Genomic DNA, 13,901 nt, shown 5'->3' with positions numbered 1-13,901 from the left:
GGGGTGGGGCCCGGAGCGAGACGCCGGGCCCCGGGGGTCCCGGAATGCGCGCCAAGCTGGGGACTTTGCACTTGCAAGGTGGCTCCACTGAGCAAACTGTGCAGTTCGCTGCACTTGGCTAACAAGTTAGCAGGAGACGTTGCACATGCCCCCAGCCACACCCACTGTGCCCGGGCCCCGCCAAGCCCCCCGCAGAACTAAAACCTGAAAAAATCCGCCCATCGGCCTCCCTATATCAGTATTTACGGGAAGTTAAGGGTGCACCTGCTCCAGAAACTGGAAGAGAAAAAACCGGCGGTGAGGTTTGTCAAAATTGCTCGCTTTGTCACACTCCTCTTCATCACATTTTCTCCGTAAAATTAACTTTACTTTTAAAATATGCTAAATGTGGTGCGGAGGTGGGGGGCCCCTGGGTGGCTCAGTCAGTTAAACGTTGGACTCTTGGTTTCAGCTCAGATCATGATGTCACGGTTAGTGAGTTCGAGCCCCACGTTGGGCTCTGCACTGACAGGGCAGAGCCTGCTTGGGATTCTCTGTCTCCCCCTCTCTCTGCCTCTCCCTCTCTCTCTCAAAAATAAATACACATTTTTTTTTTTTTTTTTAAACATGCTACATGGAGGGGCGCCTGGGTGGCTCAGTCAGTTACGCCTCTGACTTCGGCTCAGGTCATGATCTCAGGGTTGGTGGGTTGGAGCCCCGCATCCGGCTCTGTGCTGACAGCTCGGAGCCTGGAGCCTGCTTCCGAGTCTGTGTCTCCTTCTCTCTGCCCCTTCCCCGTTAGCGCTCTGTCTCCTCCTCTCTCAAAAATAAACATTTTTAAAAATGCTACATGGGAACACTAGTTTAAACAATGGCGCTCGGTTAGTGGAATTCTAGATGCTTGCCTAGTGAAATTCTTCGTGATTGCTACGAAGATGCTCCTCAGACACTGGATTCAGTTTTGGAATCTTCTGTGAATGGGAGTCACTTCTGAGTCCTTTTCTCTGCCACTAACTGTGGGACCTCGAACAAGCCACTTCTGCTCAAGAGCACCCTTTCCCTGTCTGGAAAATTAGAATGTTGGACTAGCTAAATCACCTTTACAGACTTGGTTCTTTTGTGGTCTCTCGGGGACCACTGAGGGGATCCCCAGACCGGGCTTCAGTTTCCACCACCTCCCTCTCCATTTCTTCTCTCTCCTCTCCCTATCCAATGTCTTACATCATATTGTGGTGATAAAAGAGGTTTGAAAACTCCGGAATGAGGGAACCGCAGGGGCCCTTCCCAGCCCACAATACTCTGTGGGTCACTCTAAAAACCGAGTGGCCCTAATTCCCTGACCCAGGGCCCCTATTCTGGTCTAAGGCCTTGAGCTCTGTGTTCTGCCTGACTCATTTATTCAATAAACATTTATTAAGGGTCTTCTTTTTTTTTTTTTTAATACTTTTAAACATATTTTTTAGTTTATTTATTTTGAGAGAGAGAAAGCATGGGAGGGGCAGAAAGAGAGAGAGAGAGAGAGAGAGAGAGAGAAAATCCCAAGCAGGCTCCATGCTGTCAGCACAGAACACGATGCGGGGCTCAAACTCACTAACTGTGAGATCATGACCTGAGCCAAAAGCAAGTCGGACCCTCAACTGATGAGCTACCCAGGTGCCCCCATTAAGGGCTTTCTAGAGACCAAGGGCTGGAGGTATAAAAGTGTCCAGCCCTGTCTTGTTGGCCCTCACAGTCTTGCTGAGATACAAGTTGCCAAGCATTTATATCACAGGAACAAGAGCTCTGGTGAGGTTAGGACACAGTACTGGGGTGGGGGTGGGGAGTAAGATGGCTGCACCCGCCCGTGTTCGGGGGCCCCCGGGCGAAGCTTTCTGAAGGAGCCTCCCTTGAAGGTGCAGGCCTGGCCCTGGCGACGGTGTGGGATTGCAAGGGAAGTGGGCCTCAAGGAGTTCCAAGTGACGTGGAGTCTCACGCCTCCTCACAAGAGTAGAAACAAAGGCTGTTAGAACAAGAATACGCGAGTACTTTGAAGGAGGTAATCTGGCTTGCAGACATAGCACGGTACATAGAAATACTTATTACAGTAATATCTAAAAATGGAAAAATTGTAAAGAACCTAAATAGCCCACAACAGAATGGCTAAATAAGTTAGTGTGACCACACGGTGGGCTAACATGCAGCCTTAAAATATGATGTTGAAGAAGGATTCTTAATAACTTGGGGGAAATGTCTATGATGTAATTGAAGTGAAAAGAGCAGATACAAGATGGCGCCCATAGTAAGGGCTCATCTTTGTTAAACATCCATAGGTAAGGGCTCATTCTTGTTGTTGTTGTTTTTAACATAATCTATTGTCAAACTGGTTTCCATACAACACCTAGTGCTCATCCCAACAGGTGCCCTCTTCAATGCCCATCACCCACTTTCCCCTCTCCCCCACCCCCCGTCAACCCTCAGTTTGGTCTTAGTATCCAAGAGCCTCTTATGGTTTGCCTCCCTCCCTCTCTGTAACTTTTTTCCCCCTTCCCCTCCCCCATGGTCTTCTGTTAGGTTTTCACTCATATGTGGATCTTGAGGAACTTAACAGAAGGGCTCATTCTTGTTAGGCATCCATACGTAAGGGCTCATCCTTGTTAAACATCCATAAGTAACGGCATCAGAAGGAATAAGACAGTTAAGCATTAAAGTAATATAGCAAAAGAAGTACAAGACTTGTACCTGAAAACAAAATGTTACTGAAAGAAAATAAGGAAGATCTAAATAAATGGAAAGATGCCCATGTTCATGAATGGGAAGACTTAATGTCACAATCCTCTCCAAATTCAACACAATGAATCTGCAGATTCAACACAGTCTCTATCAAAATCCCAGTCAGCTTTTTGGCATGAATTGACAAGCTGATCCAAACATTCATATGGAAATCCAAGGAGCCCAGAATAGCCAAAACATTCTCGAGAAGGAACAAAGTTGAAGGACTAATGCTTTTCTATTTCAAAATTTACTACAAAGCTACAGCAATCAAGAGTGTTGTTCTGGTATAGGATAGATGTACAGGTCAATGGAATAGAATCCAGAGTCCGGGAATAAACCCATAAATTTATGGACAATTTTTTGGCAACAAGAATGCCAGGATTCAACGGGGAGAGAATAGTCTTTTCAACAATGGTGATGAAACAATGGATAGCCAGATGCAAAAAAAAAAAGAGAAAAAAAAGAATTTGGACCCTTCCCTCATATCATGCAAAAACTAACTCCAAATGGATCAGAGAACTCAATGTAGGAGCTAAATCTCTAAGGCTCTTTTTTTTTAATTAAAAATGTTTTATTTATTTATTTATTTTGAGAGAGACAGAGAGGGCACAAGCCTGGGAAAGGCAGAGAAGGGGAGTACAGAGGATCCAAAGCAGGCTCTGTGCTGACAGCAGAGAGCCCAACGCCGGGCTTGAACTCACAAACAGTGAGATCGTGACCTAAGCCAAAGTCAGACGCTTAGCCAACTGAGCCACCCAGGCACCCCTCTCTAAATCTCTTAAAATTAAAACTTTTGGGGCGCCTGGGTGGCTCAGTCGGTTAAGCGGCCGACTTCAGCTCAGGTCATGATCTCGCGGTCCGTGAGTTCGAGCCCCGTGTCGGGCTCTGTGCTGACCGCTCAGAGCCTGGAGCCTGTTTCAGATTCTGTGTCTCCCTCTCTCTGACCCTCCCCCGTTCATGCTCTGTCTCTCTCTGTCTCAAAAATAAATAAACGTTAAAAAAAAAAAAATTAAAACTTTTGTGGTCCAAAGGACATTATCGGGAAATTCAAGAGACAATCCACAGAATGGGAGAAAATATTTGCAAATCATGTATCCGTTGAGGCTCTAATGTCCAGAATATATAAAGAACTCTTACAACTCAACAATAAAAAGACAACAGCATTTTACAGTGGACAGAGGATCTGAATGCACATTTCTCCAAAGAAGATCTACGCGTGGCAAATAAGCTCATGAAAAGATGCCCAACTTTATTAGTCACCAGGGAAATGCAAATGAAAATCATAAGGGATACCATTTCACACCTACTAAGATAACTAATTTTTTTTTTTTTTTTTTTTTAAGGATAACAACATGGAGAGGATGTGGAAAAATTGGAGCCCTCGTGTAATTGCTGGTGGGAATATAAAACGGGGCAGCTGCCTTGGAAAACAGTTTGAAAGTTCCTGAGAAAGTTAAACATAGAATTACCATAGGACACGACCGTCCCACGTCCTGGGTGTGCGCCCAAAGAGAACTGAAAGCCTATGTCTGTATGGAAACTCGTGTGTGAATGTTAATAGAAGCATCATTTATAATATTCAAGAAGTGAAAACAGCCCAAACATCTATCAACTGCTGGATGGATAAATGAAACCTGATAGACCCACGCAGTGCAATATTACTTGACCATCAAAAGGAGTGAAGGGCCGGTGCTCCCCACAATGTGGAGAAACCTTGGCAACGTGCCAGGCGAAAGAAACCGGAGACAGAGGCCCCATCCTGTGTGGTTCCGTCTACACACAATGTCCAGAACAGGCAAATCTGTAGACACAAGTCAGTTTGGGAGAGGGCAATGAAGAGTGACTGATCTGGGCACAGGGCTTCTTTTTAGATTGATGAATTGTTCTGGAATTACATAGTGGCGGCAGCTAAACTCGTGAATATCCTAAAAACAACTGAATTGCATTTTACAGCATGTGAATTATACCTTTAAAAAATGCACAGGCACACTAGAACAAAGGAAGAACACGAACATGTTATAAGCAGCCGTTCCTAGGTGAAGGAATTATGGGTAAGAGTTTCCTCCTCTTTGTACCTTTTCCCCGAATTTCAAATTTTCTGGAGTTAGCATATATTATTTTATCAGAACATAACTTAAAAAATTTTGTTTAATGTTTATTCATTTTTTGATAGAGACAGAGTGTGAGTGCGGGAGGGGCAGAGAGAGAGGGAGACACAGAATCCAAAGCAGGTTCCAGGCTCTGAACTGACAGCACAGAGCCCAACGCGGGGCTCAAACTCACAGACTATGAGATCATGACCTGAGCTGAAGTCGGACGCCTAACTGACTGAGCCACCCAGGCGCCCCTTGGAAAATAACTTTAAAGCAGCAAATGGGTACAGCCCAGAGTCAGTGCTGAGGGATTTGGCACAGAGAAGAGAAACATAGAGGAAGTGAGCGTGACCCTGGGATTACCGACTCGAATTCCTTTCTGTGTTTCTGGACTCGAGTGAAATCCTCAAGGTATTGGGTTAATTTTCTGTACTGCGTTTAAAGCCCCCCCCCCCCAACAAAGCCCGAGGGCTCATGAACGCCTGAGTCACTTCTCTTCCCCAGCTCTTGTCGCCCCCCCCCCTTTTTTTCCCCTGCAGATAAAACCTGAAACTGGGGTGTCTGGGTGGCTCAGCAGGCTAAGCGACCAACTCTTGGTTTCGGCTCAGGTCATGATCTCAGGGTTCGTGTGCAGAACCTGCTTGGGATTCTCTCCTCCTCCTCTTTCTGCCCCTCCCTGCTTGCGTTCTTGCTCTCTCTCAAAAATGAGTAAGTAAATAAATAAATGAAACAAAACCTGAGAGCGAGCTTAGACAAAACAGCTTGCGGTCGCAAGTACAATGCGGGGCTTTGAAAAGCCTGTATCACAAGCACTGGCATGTTTACAGAACAGCCTCTGTTTACTTTCGTTTCCGGGTGGAAAAGAAGGCGCCCACGTCTCAGTTTTCCTTAGACCGAGATGACTTCCTAATCCCTCGCCTAGGCAGTCCCTCGTTTTTCTACCTCATTGACCCAGTTCGCGATAATAAACACATTACAACCCTCTTCGTACAGTGCTTTACTATTGAAAAGTAATGGTTTTTATAATGGTGGTTTACAGTTTAAAATGCCATTTTCCCAAACATTATCATATTTGATCCCCACCGTGACCCCGCGTTGGATGTAGTTGTCCCTATTTGCAGGCAAGTCAGCGGAAGGCCAGAGGGCACACAAAACGGGGATGGAGAGGACCGCGGTCTCAGGGGGAGACAGGTGTGTCCCAGAAACGCCACTGCCACCTGCGCTTGGTACCATCCTCCTGTCCCTTCGGGGTCAAGGCCTGAACTCCAATCGCAGTCTCCCCAAGTGCTTCTGAGGACCTATTCCTGGCCTCATGTCCCCCCTGAAGGGGCCTGAACCCCGAACGCAGAAATGCTGGCCTTGAGGTGGGGTGAGCCCGGAGGGCAGGAGGGGGCAGGGGCCAAGGGGGCCTCTGTCCTCCGCAGCTCTGGGCCACCTCTAGAGTCACCCTGGAGAAGCACAGTGTTCAGGGGAGCCGGATGCATCCACATTTGGGTTGCTTGTTTTCTATTTGTTTTATTTATTTTTAGGTGCAAAAGGTGATTTTATTAAAGCACAGGGAGGACCCTGGGCAGGGAGAGCTGCCCTTTTTTCTATTTTTAAAGTGCAGTCCTTCCAGAGACCTCAGTGGAAAAGCAGTGGGACCGGTCCTGCAACGGATGGCGTGGGAGACCCCGCAAGCCCCCACCCCCAACTCCCCACCTCGGAACCAGACTTTGAGAAATCGGGACTCCGCCCCCTGCGCCCCGGGCTCGCGAGAGAGCGAGGGTCGTCCCAAGGGCGAGCGGACACCTGCGCGCGCCCCCTGCTGGCCCTCGGGCGCCCTGCACGCCAGCACCGCAGCCCAGACTCCCGACTCAACCCACGTGATCCCGGTCCTGGAAGTTGGGAAGGACAAACAAGAAAATGTTCAATTTACTCTATGTGGTGGGATTGAGGGAGATTTTCATTTTTAATGTTTTGATGTTAAGTTGTATACAATTAAGTGTATCATCGCGTGATCGTGTTTTTAAAAAGCAATAAAAGTTGCCTTCCAATGGAAAAATTGATTAGTCTGGGATTCATTTTGGCTTCACTGTTACATTTAATTCTCTAAGATTCCTGGAATTGATTTCGTTTATGGAGAGGGTTGTGGCTCATATACATCTATATTTTTTCCCTCACGACGTGTAACTAGTTGTCCCAACCTGTGGCACCGTGAATGTCCACCAGGGGGCGTCAGGGTAAATATGCTGCAGTCACCCACTGGGACACCATTCAGACCCAGAACCAGAGGAAGCTTTATGTCCCATGCTGAGGGGACACATGCCATACACTATTAGGCGAAAAGAGCAAGGCAGGGAACAGCTCCTAGGATATGATCTCAAGTAGATTTAAAAAGAACATGCAGGGCACCTGGGTGGCTCAGCAGGTTAAGCATCCGACTTCTGCTCAGGTCATGATCTCACGGTTGGTGGGTTCGAGCCCCCCGTCGGGCTCTGTGCTGAGGGCTCAGAGCCTGGAGACAGCCTGCTTCCGCTTCTGATTCTGTCTCCCTCTCTCTGCCCCTCCCCCACTCACACTCCATCTCTCTCAAAAATAAAAAAAGAAAAAGAAAATAAGAACATGCAGGGGCACCGGGGTGGCTCAGTCGCTTGAGGGTCCAACTCTTGGTTTTGGCTCAGGTCAGGTCTTGATCTCACTGTTTGTGAGTTCAAGCCCTGCATTGGGCTCTATGCTGGCAGCATGGAGCCTGCTTGGGATTCTCTCTCTCCCTCTCTGCCCCTTCCCTGCTCTCTCTCTCTCTCTCTCTCTCAAATAAACTTAAAAATAACTTTAAAAACAAACATTGATTTAACTCATGAATGAGGGAACAAGGCAAAAAAGGAATCTCAAAGTAAGATTACTAATTTACACATGAGACTGGTCGACTTTCTAAGGCAACCAAACTGAAACACTTTTATGGTTAACTTCTGTATTGGGCAACAACAGCCGATTACTTTATCCGCTTCTGCGGGTTAACCACCAATAGGACGGAACTATAAATGTCTGGTTGTGGACTATTTATCAAGTAGACTAACAACAAAGGTACATTCTCCAGGCGAGTCCGGTGGCTGTCAAGCAAGCTTTTGACGATGCTCCAGAGTGATACCAAAAAACCACCCGGAACAAGCACTTGTCCGTTTACCTTTTCCAAGTTTGGAGGAATTATTCTGTCACAGAAGGGAGGAACTCCTCTAGCTTTGGACATAAGCTACCTGGGTTACCTAGTGGCTAGATGACCTTGAACAAGTTACTAACCTTCTCTGGACACTGGTTTTTGTGTCCACGAGACGGGAATGATGCTGTGACAGTATCTCTCCCGTGGGAAAGGATGGGAGCTCTGGGATGGGGCTCACTCTGTAAATTATCCAAATTCTGGTCTGAGAATGGTAGATGGGTACGTCCTTCTGGGTTTCAGTTTGATCCACGGGAGCCTGGGAGTGGGGGTCTGCACACAGTGCGGTGGGACCTAGCCTCGACCAGCTGGGCGGAGAGCACAAGCAGGGGTGTGGGAGAGCCCCAGGCCCCGCCCCATGAGAACGGCTGATGAATTGGGAGTCGGGGTCTCAAGGTACTTGCAGGAGGTAGTTGAACAGAAATACAGTTTCAATGGTCCACTCGTGGGGCGCCTGGGTGGCTCAGTCGGCTGAGCGTTTGACTCTTGATGTCGGCTCGGGTCATGATCTCACGGTTCGTGGGATCGAGCCCTGTGTCGGGCTCTGTGATGACAGCGTGGAGCCTGCTTGGGATTCTCCCTCTCTCTGCCCCTCCCCCTCTCAAAAATAAACAAATAAACATAATAAATAAATAAATGCCCCCCTTGAACACAATGGCGAACAGACTATTAACAAACAGAATGACAGGTGACATGACTATTAAAAAGTAAAATATAATTGTAGGGGGCACCTGGGTGGCTCAGCCAGTTAAGCGTCCGACTTCGGCTCAGGTCACGGCCTCATGGTTTGTGAGTTCAAGCTCCGTGTCGGGCTCTGCTGACAGCTCGGAGCCTGGAGCCTGGAGCCTGCTTTGGAGTCTGTGTCTCCCTCCCTCTCTGCCCCTCCCCAACTTGTGCTCTGTCTCTCTATGTCTCTCAAAAAATAAAAACTAAATGTAACAATTAAAAGTAAAATATAATTGTCAAATCTTTGCCACCATGAAAATAGCTTCTAGATGTTTGTCTCTTACTGTTCTCTGTGCTTCCTGCCATTTGACCTTACCCTCACCTCCACCAAACATCACCCCCAGACTGGGAACTTCCATCCGTTAGCGTTCTCTGCACACCGAGGCCCTTCAGAAAATTGTCATTTTATTTTTAACGTTTGTTTATTCGTTTTGAGAGAAAGACACAGAGAGAGAGAGAGAGCTGGGGAGGAGCAGAGAGAGAGGAAGGGAGAGAATCCCAAGCAGGTTCCACGCTGTGAGCTTGTAGCCTGACACGGGGCTCGATCCCACAAACCACGAGATCGTGACCTGAGCCGAAATCGAGTCAGACGCTGAACCGACTGAGCCCCCCGGGCGCCCCCAGAAAATAGGTTAAATGGATCGCAGTCCCGTTGTTCAGGTGAGGACACAGGCCCAGTGAAGAGGCTGCGCCCCGGGGACACACAGCCTGCAGCAGAATCACGACCGGTACCCAAGGCCGGCTCAGAGGCAGGCTCAACCATGCCCCGCGGCTGTAACGTTCGGACCCTGGAGCTCTGTCCTGCACACACAGGGCAGGTGTCTGTCTAGCTGGTGGGTACATCCGTGGCCAGGAGCGGAATCCAGGTGAGGGGCCGAATTGAGCAGAATGCTGAGTTGAGCACTGCTGCCTTTCGTCCCTCAGGGAAAGGCCAGGGACAGCCATGCCTTCTAAGGCTCTGTCCGCTCTCCTCTGACAGCCCTCTGGTGCCGTGAGAAGGTTCCCGCACAGGAGGAGCTCCCCCTGCCCCCCAGCAGGCCCTCAGAATAGACAGGGTTGATGGACCGGAACACTGGCCAGGTTGGGTGAGCAGCAGGTGACACCCCCATTCCATTCCCTTGAGACTTTGCCGAGCCAGGCAGGAGCTGGCCACGCGGCCAGCCAAGTCCTCCCCCTGGACACGGTCAGTCCCAGTTTCGAGGTCCCGGTCCTACTGAAGTGGGCACCGGGACGCCCACTTCTCAGGAGCCCCAAGCTTTAAAAGGGCTCAAGAGACTGAGCTCCGTCCAGGACGTCCAGGTGGGGCCGGGCCACCGAGATGAGGAACAGTCTCCTGCCCAGGCTCCGTGGGGCCTCTGAGGCACGGAGGTGACGTCCTCATGCTCCGCAGACAGACAGAAGTATAGAGAGTGGGAGGCAGCGGTCCTGAGTGGAAAAAGCGCCTTTTCCTGAAGACTGACGCGTCCCCAGCCTCCCCCCTACCTCCTCCCACGGGGATGCAGGGATCCAGCCCCCCAGGAGGCTCCGCCTGGGCCAGAGAGAAGCGTGGCCTGGGGCTCGCAGGGTGGAGGAGGGAGGCGGCTGTGTGTGAACCTCGCTGGAAGGAGAGGGGGTCCTGCCAGTCACCCACAGCCTCTCCCTGCAACCGCCTAAAGGCCTGCCTTGCCAACTGTCCTCATCCCTCATGCCACAGTCCAACGGGACCTGCTCGTGCGCAGCAGGGATCAAGAAGCTGGTCGGCCGGCTGCCTGACGCCAGGTCTGGGCGCTCGAGGAAGAGAAGTCAGGGCTTGTGCGGGCTCGTTCCCGTCACCTTGCTGAGTCTGCAGCAGCAGGTGGCAAAGACCTCCACCCAGAAGAGCGAGCCCAGCAGCCAACCCTCCCGGTCCGCTGAGTGTCTGGCAGACTGAGGACCGGGGGTGAGAGGACCTCGGGCAAAGGGAGTGCAGTCTGGCTCACCGCACATTTCTTCCTGGGCCCTCCCTTCCCCAGCTCCGTCCTCAAAGGGCTCTTTCCGCCTCCATCAACTGTTTCCAGGCCTTCCTCCCTGCCAAACTCAGCCTCTCGTGGGTCCACACACCTGAGACTTCCAAACCACGGTTCAGAAGCGATCTGGGGAGGCGGGAGGGCAGGCCGGGGGGCCCGGGCGGTGGCAGAGCCGCCGTGTCCCCCTCCGAGCCGCTGCAGGGGGCTGTTTGTCTGAGTTGGGTGTTGGCCAGCCAGATGCGCGGGATGGGATCCGGGTGTCCTCGGCCCGAGACAGGGGCCGTTTGTCCTTTTCCTCTGGGAGGAGGAGGGAAGGGCTCGGGACGGGGATGGTGATGCAGGACGGTGGAGACTGTCCTCCAAAGCCCTGAAGGGAGCAGGTGGCGTGGGCTCCCTGTTAGGAGACGCGGCCCCAGCGGAAAAGCCCGCAGCCCGCGGACTCGGAGAATCCGACTGAGGCTCCGAAGAGGGATTGGCGGGAACAGCAGCAAGTCCCAGGCTCCACAGCTGCCTTCCGTGCGGGCTTGGGCAAGGCCCTCTCTCACCAGGTCCTCTTGGTCGGTGACTGAAGAAGCTGGGCGTCCTGAGGTCCCCTCCGGTTCCAAAAAGCGCACGATCTCAATAACCCAAAGCTACTGATGCGGGGTTGCCGGACAGACAGAAAGTAAGGCTAAGAGGGACCGGAAGCTGGAAGCTTCCTAAATGGCTATTTCCGGAGAGAGTCCTCCCTCTGCCCTGACAGCAAACAAAAAAGAAACAGGCTTATCCTGGGCGTTGAAACGTTCTATGTGCTGATCCGGGGGTTAGTTCCGTGGCGTGTATACTGGTAAGTGCAGTGAGCTGTCCACTGGAGGTCTCTGCGGCTTGTCGGAGGCAGATTGTACCTCGACAGAAAGGTCCGGACTGGGCGCGTGAATTCCAGCCGCTTACACTCTAGGGGGCGCGGTGGAGAAGCGTATGTCCTCCCAGGGAGGTCGAGGACCTCCCTTCTCCGGAGCACTGGCACTAGGAGGAGGCGGGACAAATAAACCGACCCCCCTTTTGGAGAGCTCTCCGAAGTCCTTCTCGGAAACTCCCGTTGCCCTCCCGGGCGCAGAAAGCCCTCCTGCCTTCGCTCCCCGTGCTATTCCCACCACGCGTTCTGCCCTCCACGGGGCCCCGCCACCCCTGGCCTCACACCACATCTCTCCCGAGGCTTGAAGCCTGGCGTGGAGGGGACCCCCCCCCCCTTTCAACCTTCTCACCAACCGCTCTCCCCGCCCCCACTCCCCTCTCCCTGGGGATGTCCAGTCCTGTTCTGAGCCTGCCCCTTCCCCGGCCCTTTTTCCGGTGCTGTGTGCCAGCCGGTCCCGCATCCCACATCCCCAGCTGTTGACATTTCGTTGCCCTTGCCCACAGGATAAAGAAAGGGCCCCTGTTATTCAACAATAGGGGGAAAGACAGAGACAATGGGAACTTGTGCTTCCGATGGGGTGGGGACGGAGCGGGAAAGAACAGACAGACGGACAGACAGGGGGCTGGACAGAAGGGGTCAGGTTTCTTGAAGCAGCTGGAGGTCCTGGAAGTCTGGGTCCCACCCCGAGAGCCTCCTCCCACAGGCAATGCGCACCCGGGCTCCGGAGGACAGAGGTGAGGACTGGTTGGGGGAGGGGAGGGTGCTGCTTGGAGGAGGCCGTCGGGGAAAACCCGAGACAGCGGGGGGGGGGGCTTGGCCACAGGTCCTCGAGCTCACCTGTAGCTCCTCCGCACACCCAGCGGCCAGCATCATACCCATCAGGCAGTCTGCTCCTTCTCTGGCCCTCGAGCATCAGGAAGAAACGAGGCGCCACCCCCTCCACGTTCTTCCAGGTAACCCTTCCCGGGTGCCTCCTTTACTGCATCCCTTTGGGGGTCCCCACCCCTGGCCCCAAGCGCCGCAGCTTCCCCAGGCCCAGGACAGTGAGCAGTGCGCATACAGTGCCGGGTCACGGGCTGGACACAGGTCACTTAGCCTGGCCTAGTGGAGTGGCGAGGGGGAACAAAGCTCTCGGCACCTTGGCTGCTTCTGCGAGCTCAGGGCAGCAGCCTTTCCTCAAAGGTGCAAGAGGAGGGACCCCGCTGATCAGGCGCCCAAGTCCCAGGGCCCTGAAGTGCTTGGATCTCGCAGGGGCCCAGGCAGCGCCTTCACCGGAACCCGCCGCCAGTCCCTGTCGCTCCCGTCCCTGAGAAGAGAGCGGCTTCTAACAGGTAGGCAACTGGGGCTGTCGGCTCTCTGGTTCTCTGTAAGGGCTACGAAGAGGGTATGTGTGCGCCTGCTTTCAAGGACAGAAGTACAGACCGGTGGGCTTGAGCCTGACCTCAAATCCGCGTTCAAATCCCAGCAAACCCTCCTCTCACCAGCTGTGCGACCTCCCTCAAGTCTCCTAGAATTTGTGCCCTTTGTCTGAGCATGCGTAAAAGGGGATTCGTACGTACGAGGGGAGGGCCGGGCGCGCTCTCACGCAGGTGCGTCGGCGTGGCTTCCCACCCGCCCTCGGCCCACGCGGCCCTCCCGCCCTGGGCGCGTCCCCGGCCCACGCACTTGCCCTCCAACCACCGCGAGGCCCTGCGTGCCCCGCCCCCCGTTTCTCCCGCGGCCCAGGCCTTCGTTTGCAGGAGGAGGAGGGGCTCGTCTCCACCTCTTCCGACTCCAGCTCTGTCTCCTCCTTCTCCCTCCCGGCCGGCTCTCCTTCCCAGAATCCTTCGTGTGGGCTCATTCACAAACACACTTATTTAGCACCCACTGTGTGCCAGAAGCGATGCTGGATGCTGCGGATAATAGCTAACACATACATGGCGCTTACTGCATACCAGACACGATTTTGAGCACTGTGCACGTTACTTCAGTGAGGTCGATGGGAATTACTACCCGCATTTTACTGATGAGGACTTTGAGGCCGAGAGAAGTTAAAGAACTCGTTCAGAGTCACGCAGTTAGCACTTAGAGGAATCAGGTTTAGAAAATGAGTCAAGCTAGGCTAAGGGGTCCTTAGTCCAACTTCTAAAAAATGGTCAAGGTGATAAAGAACAGATAGAATAAGGCAGGGGGAAAACTGGGGCGCCTGGCTGGCTCAGTTGGCCGAGCATTAACGCTTGGTCTCAGGGTCGTGAGTGCTAGCCCCATGTTGGGGGTAGAGCCTACTTACTAAAGTC

Source organism: Panthera tigris, chromosome F3 (genome assembly GCF_018350195.1).
Source record: "Panthera tigris isolate Pti1 chromosome F3, P.tigris_Pti1_mat1.1, whole genome shotgun sequence".
Lineage (NCBI taxonomy): Eukaryota > Metazoa > Chordata > Mammalia > Carnivora > Felidae > Panthera > Panthera tigris.
This window is presented reverse-complemented; position numbering follows the sequence as displayed.